This window comes from Mobula birostris, chromosome 4, assembly GCF_030028105.1.
Source record: "Mobula birostris isolate sMobBir1 chromosome 4, sMobBir1.hap1, whole genome shotgun sequence".
NCBI lineage: Eukaryota > Metazoa > Chordata > Chondrichthyes > Myliobatiformes > Myliobatidae > Mobula > Mobula birostris.
The window spans coordinates 8,898,254-8,918,037 of record NC_092373.1 but is presented as its reverse complement, the minus strand read 5'-3'; the positions used below and the strand labels follow the sequence as shown (position 1 = coordinate 8,918,037).

General features: G+C 45.5%; 1 protein-coding gene across 5 annotated transcripts in view; it reads right to left on the bottom strand.

Moving 5' to 3' along the window:
- The window catches only part of LOC140196152 (interleukin-1 receptor accessory protein-like), an 88,296-nt gene extending 76,325 nt beyond the window's left edge, over nt 1–11,971 (bottom strand). The window contains exons 1-2 of one of the 5 annotated variants that reach the window (XM_072254891.1): nt 11,520–11,971; nt 6,037–6,085 (exon numbers count right to left, since the gene is read on the bottom strand). The gene's annotated coding sequence lies outside the window, so the exon portion shown is untranslated. Of the gene's footprint in view, nt 1–6,036; nt 6,086–6,343; nt 6,576–11,519 lie in introns of those variants that run through there. The other 4 variants (XM_072254890.1, XM_072254892.1, XM_072254889.1 and 1 more) reach the window with 4 other exon arrangements.
- Nucleotides 11,972–19,784: the final 7,813 nt, after the last annotated feature.

The window sequence follows — 19,784 nt, the reverse complement described above, 5'->3', positions numbered from 1 at the left end:
TCCAGGATCCAATTGCACAAGAGGGTGCTGATGCCCAGGTCTTGGAGTTTGCTGATTAGTTTTGAGGGGATGATGGTGTTAAATGCTGAGCTTCAATCAGTAAACAGCATCCTGGTGTATGCATCTTTGCTGTTCTGAAGTTCCAGGGTTGTGTGAAGAGCCAACGAGATAGCATCTGCTGTGGATCTGTTGCTTCAGTAGGTGAACTGGAGCAGATCCAAGTCGCCACTCAGACAGGAGCTGATATGCTTCAACAACAGCCTCTCAAAACACTTCATCACTGTGGATGGAAGTGCCACTGGGCGATAATCATTTAGACAAGTTAATACAGGACAGCCACACAATTAAAGCCCATTTGAAGCGGGTGGGTGCCACACACTGCTGGATCAAGAGGTTGAAGATATTCATGAATACACCAGCCAGTTGGTCAGCACAATTCTTCAGTACTCGGCCAGGCACTCTGCCCGGATCAGATGTTTTCCTTGGATTCACTCTCTTGAAGGCAGCCCACACGTCACCTTCAGATACTGAGACCAAAGGATCATTGGAAGACATGGGGGTGCACTCCCAGTTCCTCACAGTTCTGGTGATCAGAGCAAGCATAGAAGGCATTGAGCTCATCTGGCTGTGCCCTGTATTCAAAGATTTAACTCTGTAGGAGGTGATGGCATTCAAACCTTGCCATAGCTGAAGAGCATCCCTCATTGACTCCAGTCCAGTCAATTGGAAACAAGGAGTCAGAATTTCGGGAATGTGGGAATTAGAATCAATTTTGCTTAAAATACATTTGGGGGGTTTAGAGGGTTTGGGATTAAACACATGAGCATGTGACAAGTTTAGAAGGGCACCATGGCTGGCATGGCTGAGTTAGGCCAAAGGGACCGCTTCTGAGCCGTATAACACTGACTCTAAATGGTGAGATGCACCAAGATGCAGCACAGAGCATCATAGGAAGTCATTCCTGCCTGTGGCCATCAAACTTTACAACTCCTCCCTTGGAGGGTCAGACACCCTGAGCCAATAGGCTGGTCCTGGACTTATTTCCTGGCATAATTTACATATTACTATTTAACTATTTATGGTTTTATTACTATTTAATTATTTATGGTACAACTGTAACGAAAACCAATTTCCCCCGGGATCAATAAAGTATGACTATGACTACGACTATGAGGGATTGGCAGAGGATGCTGTCAAAAGCCTAGAAATTCAAAATTGATTCATTATTTAGCAGTAAGTAAGCACAAGACCTGTGGACAAACTGAAGTGCTTTGGATCATCAGAAATTAACTTTTACAGAAGTTTTGCAGAGGGCTGTAAACTCAGCCAACTCCATTATGGGCACTAGCCTCCACATTATCGAGAAGATCTTCAAAAGGTGATACCTCAAAAAGATGATGCCAATCATTAAGGGCCCCATCACCCAGGATATGCCCTCTTCTCATTGCTACCATCAATACGGAGGTACAGGAACCTGAAGGCACACACTCAATGTTTCAGGAACAGCTTATTTCTCTCTGCTTCATCCCGTGTGTGTATATACACATGTATACGCACAAACAGCATTTCTTATTGTAATTAATGTATTATTATGTATTGCAAAGTACTGCTGCCACAAAACAAAAAATCTCACAATACAAGGGGTGATTGAAAAGTTTGTGGCCTAAGGTAGAAGGAGTCAATTTTAGAAAACCTGCACATTTACTTTTCCTACATTTACACACTTAGTCCAGTGGTCGTGGAGCATACAGATCCCTTCTTTGTAGAAGTCAGCATCTTGGACCTCCATGAGTGGTCCACAGCAGGGGTGATTGATAAATTTATGGCCTAAAGTAGAAGGAGATGAGTTATTAACTTCAAACTTTCTGCATCTTCACTCAAAGAGTTGAACTGCACATGCATGTAACGAGAGCTGTATAACTCATCTTCTTCTACCTTAGGCCACAAACTTATCAATCAGCACCTGGAGGCCCAAGACACTTTCATTACATGCACGTGCAGTTCAACTCTTTGAGTGATAATGCAGAAAGTTTGAAGTTAATAACTCATCTCCTTCTACCTTAGGCCACGAACTTATCAATCACCCCGGCTGTGGACCACTTCTACAAAGAAGGGATCCGTATGCTCCATGACTCTGGACTAAGTGCGTACATGTAGGAGGGGACTATGTTGAAAAACTAGGTCTTCTAAAATTGACTCCTTCTACCTTAGGCCACGAACTTATCAATTACCCCTCGTATATGCCAGTGAAATTAAACCCGATTCTGATTCATATTCTAAGAATCTGCAGAAGGTGGGAGGAGAGGACAGCACTGGAACTGTCAAATTATAGACAGACTGAGATAAGACCTTCCCATAAAATCTCCAATTATCACTCACACGCTCACGTAATGAATTATTCCCAGAACAAACCATGTCATGAGACAGAAAGATGGAAGGATTTAACTCAAGGCCAAGCTTACTCCAAAAATGTATCCACTTCAACACAGTGGAAGCCTTACTGATAATCCAGTTGATTTTTATCCTAATACTCAATGAACCTGTTTTTAGGTTCCAAGAACTACAACAGTAAAATTATCAGCAGCTCAAGGAGGTGGAGAAGCTGGTACAGTACTGACCTCCTTAAGGCAACAAAGTCAAGAAGATTTAATAGGTGTTCAAGATCACAGAATAATGATAGAACCCAAGACTTGCCATTTTGTCGCATCTGCCACAACCTCAGGGTGTTTCCGGGACCCTTGCAGTGCATTGTGGGACAGACTTGGGCACAGCAAGCTCCCATAAAAGGCGATGTCTTCATTTACCATTGAGAACGTCCACAAGAAGCACTGCTACACAAAAGCAGCACTCATCATCAAGTACCCCCACCAGCCAGGCCATGATCTCTTCTCACTGCCACCATCGGGCAGCAGGCACAGAAGCCTTTGGTCCCACAGCAACAGGCTCAAGAACAGTTATTACCCTACAGCAATAACTCACCTACAACCGTGCGAGTTACGTAGATTAGACAGGTAGATAGATTAGCTTTATTTGTCACATGTACTGTGAAATGTGTCGTTTGCATCAATGACCAATACAGTCCAAGGCAGCCCACGTGATTCCAGTGCCCACAACTTACTAACCCTCACCTGCAGGAGCCGACATGGTCACGGGCAGAATGTGCAAACAACATTAGGGATTGAACCGCCGCAGGCACTCTACAATGCTCTGCTCACCGCTAAGCTACCCTGTCACCTCGTGTACTACTCGTTAATTTAAGTTTACATTATTGTATGTTTGTTACGTTTGTAGTGCACTGTGCTGCAGAAAAAAATCTAATTTTCACTGTATTTATACCCTGGGTGTGGTATGACCATGGCAATACACTTGAACTTTGTTACTTGAACAATATTAATCCAGCTGAGTAGATTGGATTACAAAGTGGATGAGAAAGGAGGCCAAAATATTCAGGACTGTCATAGGCAAAAGAAGATTGAATGACACTCCAACTTCAACAGCTGTATAACGTTGTAAAAGTCAGCCTGTTAAAAAATGATATTGCATGTATTTCTATGATTCATTTAGTTCTCAATAAATATCTCTGTGTTATATTTCAGAGGACGTGTCCTGGGCCAGCACATAAGTGCAATTATGAAGAAAACAGGGCAGCAGCTCTACTTCCTTAGGAGTTTGCAGAGATTCCGCATGACATCTAAAACTTTGACAATCTTCCATAGAGGTGTAGTGGAGAGTATGTTGACTGGCTGCGTCACAGCCTGGTATAGAAACACCAGTGCCCTTGAATGGAAAATCCCACAAGTAGTGAATACGGCCCACTCCATCACGGGTAAATCCCTCCCCACCATTGAACACATCTGCATGGAGCAATGCTGCAGGAAGCAGCATCCATCATCTAGACCCCCACCATCCGGGACATGCTCTCTTCTCGCTGCTGTCGTCAGGAAGGAGGTAGAACAGTCTCAAGACTCACACCAACAGATTCAGAAAAAGTTATTACCCTTCAACCTTCAGGCTCCAGAACCAGAGGGGATTTCTTCACTTGCCCTATCACTGAACTGTTCCCATAACCTATAGACTCACTTTCAAGGGCTTTTCATCTCATCTTCTCAATATTTGTTTATTTATTTATTATTATTATTTCTTTCTTCTTGTATTTGCAGTTTCTTGTCTTTTGCTCACTGGTCGAATGCCCAAGTTGATGCGGTCTTTCACTGATTGCGCTAAGGTTATTGGATTTATTGAGTGTGCCTGCAAAAAATAAATCTCAAGATTTTTTGCTGTGACATATATGTACTTTGGTAATAAATTTTCTTTGAACTTTGAGAACAGAGAAAGAAACTGGAAGCAGATCAAATGCAATTAAGATGATTGCTATCAAGATACTAGAATCTGAGGAAAAGAAACAAACTGCTGGAGGAACTCAGCAGGTCAAGCAGCATCAGTGGAAGCAAAGAAATAGACATTATATCAGAAATGCCAGAGATCGTGGTCCATGTCGGGACCAATAACATCAGTAGGAATGGTGACCAATTCCTGCAAAGTGAATTCAGGGAGTTAGGTGCTAAATTAAAGAATGTGACTTCCAAGGTTATAATCTCAGAACTATCACTTGTGCCACATGCTGGTGAGATGAGAACTAGAAGGATAATGCTGTTTAATATGTGGCTAAGGAGGTGGTGTGGGTAGGAGGACTTCAGGGTTTTGGATCATTGGGCTCTCTTCCAGGAAAGGTAGGACCCGTACAGATGGGAAGGTTTGCAACTGATCTGGCAGGAAACTAATATCCTTGCTAGTGCAGCTACGGGGGAGTTAAACTAGAGCTGAAGGGGATGAGAACCAGAGCGCCGGGGATGAGAATGTGGAGGGGAAATGGTGGACATGCTATGTTGGCAACAGAATGCGTAGTGGCCCCCAGCACATCCTTGGGTGTAGTGGCTGTTGACACAAACAATGCATTTTGATGTACATGTGATAAATAAGTCTGAACCTGAATCAGAAATAGCTGGTATGAAGAGTTGAGAGGGCAGGGTGAGAGATGATCGTTAAATTTGTGCAGGAGAAACACAAGGTCATATAAGACAACTACTATTTGCTTCTAGAGCAGGGGTTCCCAAACCTGAGGTCCACAGAGCCCTTGCTTAATGGTATTGGCCCATGGGATAAAAACAGTTGGGAATTTCTGCTCTAAAGTGACAACATTTCAACATGGCCCTTACGCCATTTTTGTAACTGTTATGTACACGGTATGCTACTTTCCTGGCACAGTGTTCCTTACGCCTACCACCCTCTGTATAAAATACCTGCCTTAGAAATCTTATTTAAACATCCCCATTCTCACCCCAATTCCAAGGCCATAGGAGTAGAATCAGGCCATTCAGCCCATTGGGTCTGCTCCACCATTCGATCATGACTGATTTATTATCCCTGTCAACCCCATTGCCGTGTCTTCTCACCATAACCTTTGACACCTTTACCAATCAAAAACCTATCAACCTCTGCTTTAAATACACTCAATGACTTGGCCTCCACAGCTGTCTGTGGCAACGAATTCCACAGATTCACCACCCTCTGGCTGAAGAAATTCTTCCTCATCCCCATTTTAAAGGGATGTCCTTGTATTCTGTGCCTGTGCCCTTTGGCCTTAGACTCTCTCACTATTGGAAACATCCACTCCACATTCACTCTGTTGAGGTCTTTCGATATTCAAAAGATTTCAATGAGATCAGCCCTCATTCGTCTAAACTCCAGTGAGAACAGGCCCAAATGCTCTGTGTACGTTAACCCTTTCTCATGAGGATCATTTCTCATGAGTGGCCTCTAGACCCTCTGCAACACCAGCAAATGCTTTCTTATATTTGGGATCAAACTGCCCACAATGCTTTCTAGTATTTGACAATTTCATCTTGGAAAAGACTGAACTTATCAGTCCCTTGCATAATTTTATATACAGTACTCCTATCTGGCGGCCCCTCAGCTTCGAGAGTCCAGAGGAAACAGTCCAGCCCGTTTAATGGAGACAAAAGAGATGGTGGATACCTGTAGGAACAAGCAATCTGCTAGAGGAACTCAGCGGATCGAGCAGCCTCTGTGGGAGAAACGGAGCTGTCAATGTTTCAAACTAAAACTCTGCATCAGGACTTTGAGTGTGACTCTCCTCCCCCCACCCCCCCCATCTTTCTTTATTTGTATGGTATTCATTCTCTCTCCCTCTCCATCCCCCTCTGTCACTCTGTTCCCCCCGCCCGAACAACACTTCTCTCTCTTTCTCTCAACTCCAGCTTGCTGACCCTGAGCGGAAACTACACCATCCGTCCCCCCGCCCCGACGAGGAATGGAAGCTTACCGCTCTCTGCCTCTCTATCTCTGTGCGACTGTCTGACGCTCCGACTCACTGCGGTATTTCACAGGGAAACTCCGCTCCGGGGGCGAGAGAGAGAGTCCGCCGTTCCCACTTCCTGCAAATGATGTGTTCACTTGCAGCCTGTTGGACAACAGCCCCGAGCACTGGGGAAGTACTTCTGCGGGCCGAGATCCACTTCCAGCGGGCAGCTCTTCTCCAGAGGCTGCTTCGTACGCCTCGGCCAAATTCTGTCCGCAGCTCAGAACGTCAGCCAGTTCCCCTTCCCCTTCCACCCTCCCCATCGTCGTCAATCTCTCCCTCCGCCCTCCTGAATCTCTCCCCCTCCGTCCTCAATCCCTCCCTCACCCTCCTCAATCTCTCCCTACACCCTCCTGAATCTCTCCCCACCTTCCTCAATCTCTCCACACCCTCCTAGATCCCACCCCACCCTCCTCAATCTCTCCCCACCCTTCTGAATCTATCCCCACCCTCCTCAATTTCTCCCTCCACCCTCCTGAATCTCTCCCCCTCCCTCCTCAATCCCTCCCTCACCCTCCTCAACCTCTCCCGTCACTCTTCTGAATCTCTCCCTCACCCTCCTCAACCTCTCCCATCACCCTTCTGAATCTATCCCCACCCTCCTCAATCTCTCCCCCTCCTCGATCCCTCCCTCATCCTCCAATCTCTCCCTACACCCTCCTGAAACTCTCCCCACCCTCATCCCCCTCAATCTCTCCCTACATCCTCCTCAATCTCTCCCTTCACCTTCTGACTCTCTCCCCACCCTCCTCGATCCCTCCCTCATCCTCACTCTCCTCACCCTTCTCAATCTCTCCCTCCACCCTCCTCAATCTCTTCTTCCCCAATTTCCCCATTTCCAAATTCCTCTCCTTCCCTTTACAATCCATCCCCACCCTTCCCTCTCCAATCCTCTCTCCTTCTCAATCTCTCCCTGCTCTCTGCCTCTCTCCCATAGCCTCACCAGAGGAAACATTCTCTTCACATCCACCTTATCTAGTCGTTTCAACATTTGGTAGGTTTCTTTTTTTTTGTGTGTGTCTTTAAATTCTGGTAAACACAGGCCCAGAGCTGCCAACCGATCCTCACATGTTAACCCCTTCATTCCCGAATCATCCTTATAAACCTCCTCTGGATGCTCTCCAATAACAATACATCCTCTCTGAGAAAAGAGGCCCAAAACTGTTGACAATACTCCTAATGCAATCTGACTAATGTCTTATAAAGGCTCAGCATTATCTCCTTGTTTTTATATTCTATTCCCCTTGAAATAAATGCCAACATTGCATTTGCCTTCTTTACTGCAGACTTAACCTTTAAGATAACCTTCTGGAAGTCTTGCCCAAGGACTCCTAAGTCCCTCTGCACCTCTGATGTTTGAATGATCTCCCCATTTAGGTAATATTCTGCACTATTGTTCCTTTAACCAAAATGCATTATCATACATTTCCCATCGCTGTATTCCTTCTGCCACTTTTTTGCCCATTCTTCCAATCTGTCTAAGTCCTGCTGCAATCACTTCCTCAGCACTACCTACCCCTCCACCTATCTTTGTATCATCCACAAACTTTGCCACAAAGCCACCAATTCCACTATCTATTTAGACTTTAAGAGGGTCTTTGACAAGGTGCCACAAAAATGAGGCTGCTTACCAGATTTAAAGCCCATGGTATTACAGATAAATTACTGATGTAGTTAAAGCATTAGCTGATTTGTAGGAGGAAATGAGTGGGAATAAAAGGATCCCTTTCTGGTTGGCTGCCAGTGACTAGCAGTGTTCTGCAGAGGTCAGTGTTGGGATCGCTTCTTTTTATGATGTATATCAATGATTTAGATGATGGAATAGATGGCTTTGTTGCCAAGTTTGCAGAAGATTGGTGGAGGAGCAGGTCGTGTTGAGGAAACAGGTAGGCTGCAGAAGGACTTAGACAGATTAGGGGAATGGGCAAGAGAGTGGCAAATTAAATACAATGTTAGAAAATGCATGGTCATGCACTTTGGCAGTAGAAATAAATGTGTAGGCTATTTTCTAAATGGGGAGAAAATCCAAAAATCTGACATGCAAAGGGACTTGGGAGTCCTTATGCAGAACACCCTGAAGGTTACCTTGCAGGTTGAGTCAGTGGTGAGGAAGACAAATGCCATGTTAGCATTCATTTCAAAAGGTCCAGAATACAAGAGCAAGGATGTGATGCTGAGGCTTTATAAGGCACTGGTGAGGCCTCACCTTGAGTATTGTGAAAAGTTTTGGGCTCTTCATCTAAGAAAAGATGTGCTGGCATTGGAGAGGGTTCAGAGGAGGTTCACAAGGATGATTCCAGGAATGAAAGGGTTATCTTACGAGGAACGTTTGATAGCTCTGGGTCTGTACTCGCTGGAATTTAGAAGGATAAGGGGGGATCTCATAGAAACATTTTGAATGTTGATAAGCCTAGACAGAGTAGATGTGCAAAGGATGTTTCCCATGGTGGGGGAGTCTAGGACAAAAGGGGACAGCCTCAGGATAGAGGGGCGTCCATTTAAAACAGAGATACGGAGAAATTCCTTTCGCCAGAGGGTGGTGAATTTGTGGAATTTATTGCCACAGGCAGTTGTGGAGGCCAGGTCATTGGGTGTATTTAAGGCAGAGCTTGATAGGTTCTTGACTGGACACTGCATCAAAGGTTACAGGGAGAAGGCTGGGAGTGGGGTTGAGATGGGGAAAAAAGGATCAGCTGTGATTCAGTGGCAGAACAAAATTGATGGGCTGAATAGCCTAATTCTGCTCCTATGTTTTATGGTCTTATGGTCTAAATGATTAACAAACAATGTGAAAAGTAGCGGTCCCAATACTGACCCCTGTCACTGGCAGCCAACTGGAAAAAGCCCCCTTTATTCCCACTCACTGCCTCCTGCCTGTCAGCCATTCCTCTGTCCGTGCCAGTATCTTGTGAGGCACCTTATCAAATGCCTTCTGCAAATCTAAGTGAATGACATTCTCCACCTCTCCTTTGTCCATGCTGCTTGTTACTTCCTTGAAGAATCTTTTCCCTTCTTATAGCTTCTTTAGTTGCCTTTTGTTGGATTTTAGAAGCTTCACGAATGTCCAACTTCTCACTCACTTTTGCTACCTCATAAGACCTTTCCTAGACTTTTATGCAGTCCTTAACTTCCCTTGTCAGCCATGGTTGCCTAGCCCTGCCATTTGAGAACTTCTTCTTCTGTGAGATGTACTGTATCTATCCTGCACCTTATAAGCTATTCCCAGAAACTTCAGCCACTGCTGTCATCTCGGACAATATCCTCTTCCAATCCACTTGGGCAAACTCCTCTCTCATGCCTCTGTAATTCCCTTTATTCCACTGCGATACGGAAACATGTGACTTATGCTTCTCCCTCTCAAACTGCAGTAGGAATTCAATCATATTATGATCACTGCCTCCTAAGGGTTCCTTTACCTTAAACTGACTAATAAAATCTGGATAATCATACAACACCCAATCTAAGATAGCCTTTCCCCCTAGGAGGCTTGAGTACAAGCTGCTCTAAGAAGTTTTTCTCATAGGCATTCAACAAATTCCCTCTCTTGTGATCCAACAACAATCTGATTTTCCCAGTCTTCTGGCATATTGAAGTCCCCCATTACAATTGAGACAATAACTTAATTACCCTTTCCAGCTCTCTTTACAATCTCAATCCCGATTTGTTCTTTTACTTTTGAAGTTTCTTAACTCCACCAACAAACATTCAACACTCTTTGACCCGATGTCACCTCTTTCTAAGGATGTAATTCCATCTCTTACCAACAAAGCCACGTTAGCACCTATGCCTTCTTGCCTATCCTTTCGATGCAAAGTATATCATTTGATGTTAAACTCTCAACTGTGACCTACTTTCGGCCATGATTCAGTCAATTGTCTTCACACCATCAACATGGGACTTTTCTCATGAATAATGACAATCAGGGAGGAGGTACGGGAGCCTGAAGACACACTCTCAATGTTTCAGGACCAGCTTCTTCCCCTCCGCCATCAGATCTCTAAATGGACAAATACCTCATCAGCTTTACCTCACAACTTTTGCACTACTTGTTTAATTACAGAACATGTGACCACTTTACTACGTACCTGCTGTACCTAATGAAGTGGCCATTAAGTGTGTGTGTGTGTGTGTGTGGTCTTCTGCTGCTGTTGCTCATCTACTTCAAGGTTCAACATGTTGTGCATCCAGAGATGCTCTGCTGCACACCGCTGTTATCGTCTTCTTCTTAAGCCCATCGTCCTACCGGGGCACAGGCTGCCACCAACAGCTTACCAGAGTCCTCCGTCCTGGATCAAACTTCTAAATTGCCCCCAAGTGCAGCCCACCTGCTATCATTCCTCTCTCAAGGATGAGGATTTTAGAGCATCTGTTGGCCGGTCTGTGGCTCTGAGTTTTTTTATGAAATGAGGTTGTTGGTCCCGTGCCAAACCCTCCTCCTGTCACAGACAGGCTGATGACTGTCCATGGTAGGATTACACTGGTTTTGTAATATATGGTTTTTGAGTTACTGTCACCTTCTCATCTGCTTGAGCCAGTCTGGCCACTCACCTCCGACCTCTCTCATGAACAAGGTGTTTTCACCCAGAGAACTGCCACTTACTGGATGTTTTTTTTTGTTTTTCACACCATCCTCTGTAAACTTTGGAGAGTTCCTTTGCATGAAAGTCCCAGGAGATCAGCAGTTTCTGAGATACTCAAACCACCCCGTCTGGAACCAACAATCATTCCACGATCAAAGTCTCTCAGGTCACATTTCTTCCCCATTCTGATGTTTGGTCTGAACAACAACTGAATCTCTTGACCATGTCTGCATGCTTTTATGCATTGAGTAGCTGCCACATGACTGGCTGGTTAGATATTTGCATTAACAAGCGGGTGTATAGGTGTATCTGATAAAGTAGCCATTGAGTGTGTATAAATATATACATATGAATAAATAAATATAGTCAATTTGTTTTATTTATTTACGTATTTACTGTATATTTTTGTAATTTTAGTATATTTTACGTATTGCACTGTACTGTTACCGCAAACAACAATTTTCACAACAAATGTTAGTAATAAAAAAACTGATTCTAATTCAGATACCCTGATTCCAATAAAGAGTTGCGAAAGTTTACTCCACACAAGCACGTATTACCTCAGGAGATCTCCACCTTCCTGCATTTAACGTGTCTTCTATTCGATTTTCCAGCCAAGAGCCTTTGTGGCAACGTCGCTGCTCTTTCCCTCCCCTCTCATGCCCAGCACTTCCTTCATTCCCTGTTTTGCCTTCGGATTTCCCAGCCGTCGGCTCTGAAAGTGGACGAGTTAGGCATTCACAGATTGCGAGAGATTGCTGAGTTCCGTTTGGTTGCAGAACTACCCGCATTGCAACACTTGAAAACCACGTTATTTGACCCCATTGCAACTTCAGGATGTCCCAGGACTGCGAAATTCTACTTCTAATTATTGACGTATCATGTTGGTTGTAGTGTAGCACAAGGTACCATAATCCACTTGACCAATGTCCGTGGTCTAAATTGAAGGATTAACTTTATCAAAGAACTTGCACAGAGTTTCTGCCAGTCCAGATGAGCGCCTAGCAGCCCCTCACAAAATCTGAGAGTGGATTTCCTGTTTACATCTCCAGCCCACAAAATGAGGCACTTTGTTCTTGCTGATTCACCATCTCCGCGGTGCTCCGTGAGGAGGGGGTGCGACCTGGTCGTTTGTGCGTTTGAATCCCTTTCTCGCAGTTTGAATCAGAATCGTATCTCTGGCTTATGTCGTGAAATTTGTTGATTTGCAGTGGCAGTACATTGCCATACATTGCAATACCTAGTAATAAAAATATAAATTGCAATAAAAAAGTATACATAAAAAAGAAAATTAAATAATTAGTGTGAAAAGAGAGGAAAAATATGGAGGTAGTGTTCAGGGGTTCATTGTCCATTCAGAAATCTGTTGGTGGTGGGGAAGAGTCTGCTCCTAAAACACGGAGTATGTGCCTTCACATTCCTCTTCCTCCTTCCTTGATGGTAGTAATGAGAAGAGGGCATGTCCTGGGTGATGGGGGTCCTTAATGATGGATGCCGCCTTTTCGAAGCATCACCTTTGGAAGGTGTCCTGGATGCTGATAGGGGAGGCAATGTGGAAGCTGATATCTGATAACGTCAGATAGTTGAGAGCACCCCTATGGCCGTTCCCCTCAACAATAAGTACTCCATTTTGAGTACTGTTGGGGGTATGACCTAACTGGGGGGAAGCAGCTGTGGCACTAATGCTGGTCCTGTGGCAGAGAAGGGCTGGAAACTGGAGAGGACGGCAGCAGTAATAGGGTACTCTACAGTTAGGGGGACAGATAGGCGATTCTGTGGACGTGAAAAAGAAACACAGATGGTAGTTTGCCTCCCAGTTGCCAGGGTCTGCGATTTCTCTGAACGTGTCCACAGTATCCTGAACAGGGAGGGTGAGCAGCCAGAAGTCGTGGTCCATATTGCTACCAATGACATAGGTAGAAAAAGGGAGGAAGTCCTGAAACAGAATATAGGAAGGAGGACCTCGAGGGTAGTTATCTCAGAATTACTGCCTTTCCCATGCAACAGTGAGGACAGGAACAGAATGAGGTGGCAGATAACTGTAAACACGAGGAATTCTGCAGATGCTGGAAATTCAAGCAACACACATAAAAGTTGCTGGTGAACACAGCAGGCCAGGCAGCATCGCTAGGAAGAGGTACAGTCGACGTTTCAGGCCGAGACCCTTCGTCAGGACTAACTGAAGGAAGAGCTAATAAAAAATAACTGCATGGCTGCAGAATTGGAGCGGGAGCAGGGATTCAGATTTCTGGATCATTGGGACCTCTTCTGGGGCAGGTGTGACCTGTACGAAAGGGACGGGTTGCACTTGAATCCGAGCGGGACAAATATCCTTGCGGGCAAGTTTGCTAGATCTATTGGGAGTGGTTTAAATTAATATGGCAGGGGGTTTGGAACCAGTGTGAGAGAGCTAAGGATGAGCCAGCAGGTTTACAAGTAAATGATGGGTGTAACATGGAGCGTAAGGAAGGACAAGCCAATGACTGGGTACAACCGCAGATAGAGCAAAGAGTTAAGTTGTACCACAGAGGCAAAATTCATAACGGTGAAGAATGCAGGACTGAGGGTGCTGTATTTAAATGCACGTAGCATTCGGAATAAGGTAGATGAACTCATGGCGCAATTAGAGATTGGTCGGTATGATGTTGAGGGGATCACTGGTTGTGGCTGAAAGAAGGTTTTAGTTGGGAGCTTAACATCAAAGGATATATTCTGTATTGAAAGGATACGCAGGATGGCATGGGTGGTAGTGTGGCTCTGTTGGTAAGAGATGGAATTACATCTTCAGAAAGAGGTGACATAGGGTCCGAGAATGTTGCATCTTTGAGGGTGGAATGAAGAAATTGCAAGGGTAAAAAAAAACATTGGCCTCCAAATAGTAGCAAAGATATGGGGTTGAGATTGCAAAGGGAGCTGGGAAAGGCACGTAACAAGGGTAAAGACACAATTGTAATGGGGGACTTCAATGTGCAAGGGGATTGGGAAAATCTGGTTGGTGTTGGATTGCAAGAGAGGGAATTTGTTGAATGCCTACATGATGGCTTTTTAGAGCAGCTTGTGCTTGAGCCTATGCGGGGAAAGACTATCTTAGATTGGGTGTTGTGTAGGAACCCAGATCTTAATAGTGAGCTTAACATAAAGGAACCCTTAGGAGGGAGTGATGGAATTCATTCTGCAATTTGAGAGGGAGAAGCAGAAGTCACATGTATCAATATCACAATGGAATAAAGTGAATTACAGAGGCATGAGAGAGGAGCTTTCTCAGTTGACTTGGAGGGGGATACTGGCAGGGATGATGGCAGAACAGAGGTGGCTGAAGTTTCTGGGAATAGTTCACAAGGGTCAGGAAGGATATGTCCCAGAGAAGAAGTTGTTCTCAAATGGCAGGACAAGGCAACCATGGCTGACAAGGGAAGTTAAGGACTGCAAAACGCCAAGGAAAGGGCATGTAAGGTAGCAAAAGAGAGTGAGAAGTTGGATGATTGTGAAGCTTTTAAGATCCAATAAAAGGTAACTAAAAAACTATAAGAAGGGGAAAGGTGAAATATGAGGACAAACTAGCTGATTATATAAACAGGATACTAAAAGTTATTTCATTTATATAAAGAGTACAGGGTAAGTGAGAGTTGATATTGGACCACTGGAAAATGATGCTGGTGAGGTAGTAATGGGGGTCAAAGAAATGGCAGATGAACTTAATGGGTACCTCGCTTCATTCTTCAGTGGAAGACACAAGCAGTGTGTCCGAAGTCTGTGAATGTCAGGGAGCAGGAGTAATATCATTGCTATTGTTGTCGGAGATTTTAACCACGTGAATCTTAAGTCAGTGCTCCCCAGATTCCATCAGAATGTGGACTTTGCAACGAGAGGGGAGAATGCGTTGGACCTTGTTTATACAAACATTCCCGGCACATACCGGGCGGATCCTTGCCCCCACCTCAGTTACTCAGACCACATCTCTGTTATGCTAATCCCAGCATACAGACTACTCGTCAGACGCTCCAGACCAGTTCAGAGCAGATGAAAACCTGGCCAGCAGGAGCCAACTCTGCTCTTCAAGACTGCTTTGAGCACACTGACTGGCACGTGTTCAGGGAGGCTGCAACCGATGGCGACTCTACCAACTTAGAGGAGTACACGGCATCAGTGACTAGCTACATCAGCAAGTGCATCGATGATGTCACTATGGCCAAGACCATCATTACACACGCTAACCAGAAGCCATGGATTACCGTGGAGGTGCGTGCGCTGCTGAGGACCCATGATTCTGCCTTCAGAGCAGGCGACAAGGCAGCCTGAACAACAGCGAGGGCCAAACTGTCCCAGAGTTACACACGCTAACCAGAAGCCATGGATGATGCTTTGCATCAGAGAGGCAAAGCGTGCACATGCCCAGTGAATCCACAGCCACTTCCAGGACAGCGGTGACACGCGATGCATGTGGAAGGGCATTCAGGACATCCCAACTACAAGGCAACACCACCTGCCTGTGCTGGTGATGCCTCCCTCCCAGATGCGTTAAACAACTTCTACGCTCGTTTTGAGGTGGAAAATGATATGGCAGCGAGGAAGACCACCCCTTCTCCAAATGACCAGGTGCTGTGTCTTACCATGGCTGATGTGAGGAGAACCCTGTGCAGGGTCAACCTACAGAAGGCTGCTGGACCAGACAGTATTCCTGGCAGAGTGCTCAGAGGATGTGCAGACCAGCTAGCAGAGATTCTCACTGACATCTTCAACATCTCCCTGAGCAGCGCCGTCGTTCCTACATGCTTCAAGGCCGCCACCATCGTCCCCGTGACGAAGAAGTCTTCAGCGTCCCGCCTCAACAATTACTGTCCCATTGCACTCACATCCATCATCATGAAGTGTTTCGAGAGGCTCGTCATGAGGCACATCAAGACCCTGCTGCCCCCCTCACTGGACCCCCTGCAGTTCGCGTACTGTCCAAACCGTTCAACAAACGACGCCATTGCCGTCACCTTCCACCTGGCCCTAACCCACCTGGACAAAACAGACATGTACGTTCGAATGCTGTTCATAGACTTCAGTTCAACATTCAACACAATCATTCCTCAGAAACTGATTGGAAAGCTGAGCCTACTGGGCCTGAACACCTCCCTCTGCAACTGGATCCTAGACTTCCTGACTGGGAGACCTCAGTCAGTCCGGATTGGAAGCAGCATCTCCAACACCATCACACTGAGCACGGGGGCCCCCCAGGGCTGTGTGCTCAGTCCACTGCTGTTCACTCTGCTGACCCATGACTGTGCTGCAACACACAGCTCGAACCACATCAAGTTTGCCGATGACACAACCGTGGTGGGTCCCATCAGTAAGAATGATGGGTCAGCATACAGAGAGGACGTGCAGCGGCTAACGGACTGGTGCAGAGCCAACAACCTGTCTCTGAATGTGAACAAAACAAAAGAGATGGTTGTTGACTTTAGGAGGACACGGAGCGACCACTCTCCACTGAACATCGACGACTCCTCCGTAGAGATCGTTAAGAGCACCAAATTTCTTGGTGTTCACCTGGCAGAGAATCTCACCTGGTCCCTCAACACCAGCTCCATAGCAAAGCAAGTCCAGCAGTGTCTCTACTTTCTGTGAAGGCTGAGAAAAGTCCATCTCCCACCCCCCATCCTCACCCCATTCTACAGAGGTTGTATTGAGAGCATCCTGAGCAGCTGCATCACGGCCTGGTTCAGAAATTGCACCATCTCGGATTGCAAGACCCTGCAGCGGATAGTGAGGTCAGCTGAGAAGATCATCGGGGTCTCTCTTCCCACTATCACAGACATTTATACCACATGCTGCATCCGTAAAGCAAACAGCATTGTGAAGGACCCCACGCACCCCTCATACAAACTCTTCTCCCTCCTGCCATCTGGCAAAAGGCACTGAAGCATTCAGGCTCTCATGACCAGACTATGTAACAGTTTCTTCCCCCAAGCCATCAGGCTCCTCGATACCCAGAGCCTGGACTGACACCAACCTACTGCCCTCTACTGTGCCTATTGTCTTGTTTATTATTTATTGTAATGCCTGCACTGTTTTGTGCACTTTATGCAGTCCTGGGTAGGTCTGTAGTCTAGTAACACACATCAAAGTTGCTGGTGAACGCAGCAGGATGCTGCTTGGCCTGCTGCGTTCACCAGCAACTTTGATGTGTGTTGCTTGAATTTCCAGCATCTGCAGAATTCCTGTTGTCTGTAGTCTAGTGTAGCTTTTGTGTTGTTTTACGTAGTTCAGTGTAGTTTTTGTATTGTTTCATGTAGCACCATGGTCCTGAAAAACGTTGTCTTATTTTTACTGTGTACTGTACCAGCAGTTATGGTCGAAATGACAATAAAAAGTGACTTGACTTGATTACAAAGGAAAAAGTGCTAGGCAAACTCAATGGTCTTAAGGTGGATAAGTATCCCAGACCAGATGGACTACATCCCAGAGTCTGAGAGAGGTTGCTGCAGAGGTAACAGTTGTATTGGTCATCATCTTTCAAGAACCACTTGACTCTGGTACGATCCCAGAAGACTGGAAGATTGCAAATGTCACTCCACTCTTCAAGAGGGGAGGAAGGCAAAAGAAAGGAAATTATAGGCCAGTTAGCCTAACCTCAGTGTTTGGGAAAGTGTTGGGCTACTTGGTGACTAATGATAAAACAGATCAAAGTCAGCATGGTCAGCATGTAAAGGAAAATCTTGCTTGACCAATCAGTTAGAGTACTTTGAGGAAGTACTTGGATTTTCAGAAGGTGTTTGATAAGGTGGCGCAGGTGAGGCTGCTTAACAAGATAAAATTCTATGGTGTTACAGGAAATATACAGGCAAAGATGGAGGAAGGGCTGACAGGCAAGAGGCAGGAGGTGGAAATAAAGGGGCCTTTTCTGTTTGGCTATCAGTGACTAGTGGTGTTCCTCAGGTGTCAGTATTGGGACCGCTACTTTTCACATTGTTTGTCAGTGATTTAGATCATGGAATTGATGACTTTGTGGCAAAGTTTGTGGATGATACAAAGATAGGTGGAGGGGTAGGTAGTGCTGAGGAAGCAATGCAATCGCAGCAGGACTTAGACAAATTGGAAGAATGGGCAAAAATAGTGGCAGATGGAATACAGTGTTGTAAAATGTATGATAACAGATTTTGGTAAAAGGGACAGTAATGCAAAGTATTATCTAAATGGTGAGAACATTCAAACATCTGAGCTGCAAAGGGACTTAGGAGTCCTTGTGCAAGACTCCCAGAATTCACGGGTTGAGTCTACGGTAAAGAAAGCAAATGCAATGTTGGCACATATTTCAAGGGGAGTAGAATATAAAAACAAGGAGTTAATGCTGAAGCTTTATTAGACAGTAGTCAGGTTGCACTTGGAGTATTGTGAATAGTTTTGGGCTATTTATCTCAAAAAGGATGTGTTGTCATTGGAGAGATTCCAGAGGATGTTCATGAGGATGATTCTGCGAATGAAGGGGTTAATATATGAGCGGCATTTGGCAGCTTTGGGCCTGTACTCATTGGAATTTAGAAGAATGCGTGGGGATCTCATTGAAACCTACCTAATGTTGAACGGGTGGATGTGGAGAGGATGTTTCCTATGGTGGGGGTATCCAGAACTAGAGGGTACAACCTCAAAATTGAAGGGCGATCTTTTAGAACAGAAGTAAGGGGGATTTTTTTTTAGCCGGAGAGTGGTGAATCTGTGAAAGATTCTGCCACAGACTGGAGACCAAGTCCCTGGGTATACTCAAAGCAGAAGTTGGTAGATTCCTGATAGGTCGGGGTATCAAGGGATATGGTGAGAAGGCAGGTGAATGGGATCCAGGATCAGTCATGATGGAATAGCAGAGCAGAATTGATGGGCTGAATGGCCTAATTCTGTTCCTATGTCTTGTGGTCTAATGCTGGAGAGTCTCGTGTCCATGATGGAGAAATCCAGAAATTCAATACTCTTCGAAACCTGGGTGTTAAATGCCAGCCCAAATCTCTTTATTTATGTATTTATTGTACAGATACGGTACAGAACAGGCCCTTCCAGCCCAATGAGTTGCGTTGCCCATAACCCTAACTTAATCACAGGGCAGTTTACAACGACCGATCAGCCTGCTGACTGGTACGCCTTTGGAAACAGGAGCACCGGAGGGAACGCACGCAGTTGGCAGTGAGAACATGCAAACTTCCATGACAGCACTGGAACTGAACTCTGGGTGCCCCACGCTGTAACTGCATCACGCTGACTGGCACGCTACCATTGTGCAATAGTTTTCTGCTCGTCATCACCATTGCCTCTTCATTCCAGATTTAAAACCGCCAGCTGTCACACTGGGATTTGAAAGGTGGAATACAGTGTAAGGAAGTTTATGCTCGTGCACTTCGGTAGAAGGAATAAAGGCGTCGACTATTTTCTAAACAGGGAGCAAATTCAGCAATTGGAACATAGAACATAGAACACATAACAGGCCCTTCAGCCCACAATGTTGTACCGACCATGTAACCTACTCGAGAGATTGCCTAGAATTTCCCTAGCGCAGAGCCCTCTATTTTTCTAAGCTCCATTTACCTATCTAAGAGGCTCACAAAAGACCCCATTGTATCCGCTTCCACCACTGTTGCCGGCAGTGCATTCCACACACCCACCACTCTCTGTGTGAAAAACTTACCCCCGACATTCCCTCGGTACCTATTTCCAAGCACCTTAAAACTGTGCCCCCTCGTGTTAGCCATTTCAGCCCTGGGACAAAGCCTCTGGCTATCCACATGATCAATGCCTCTCATCTTATACACCTCGAAGTGCAAAGGGACTTGGGAGTCTTTGTGCGGAATTCC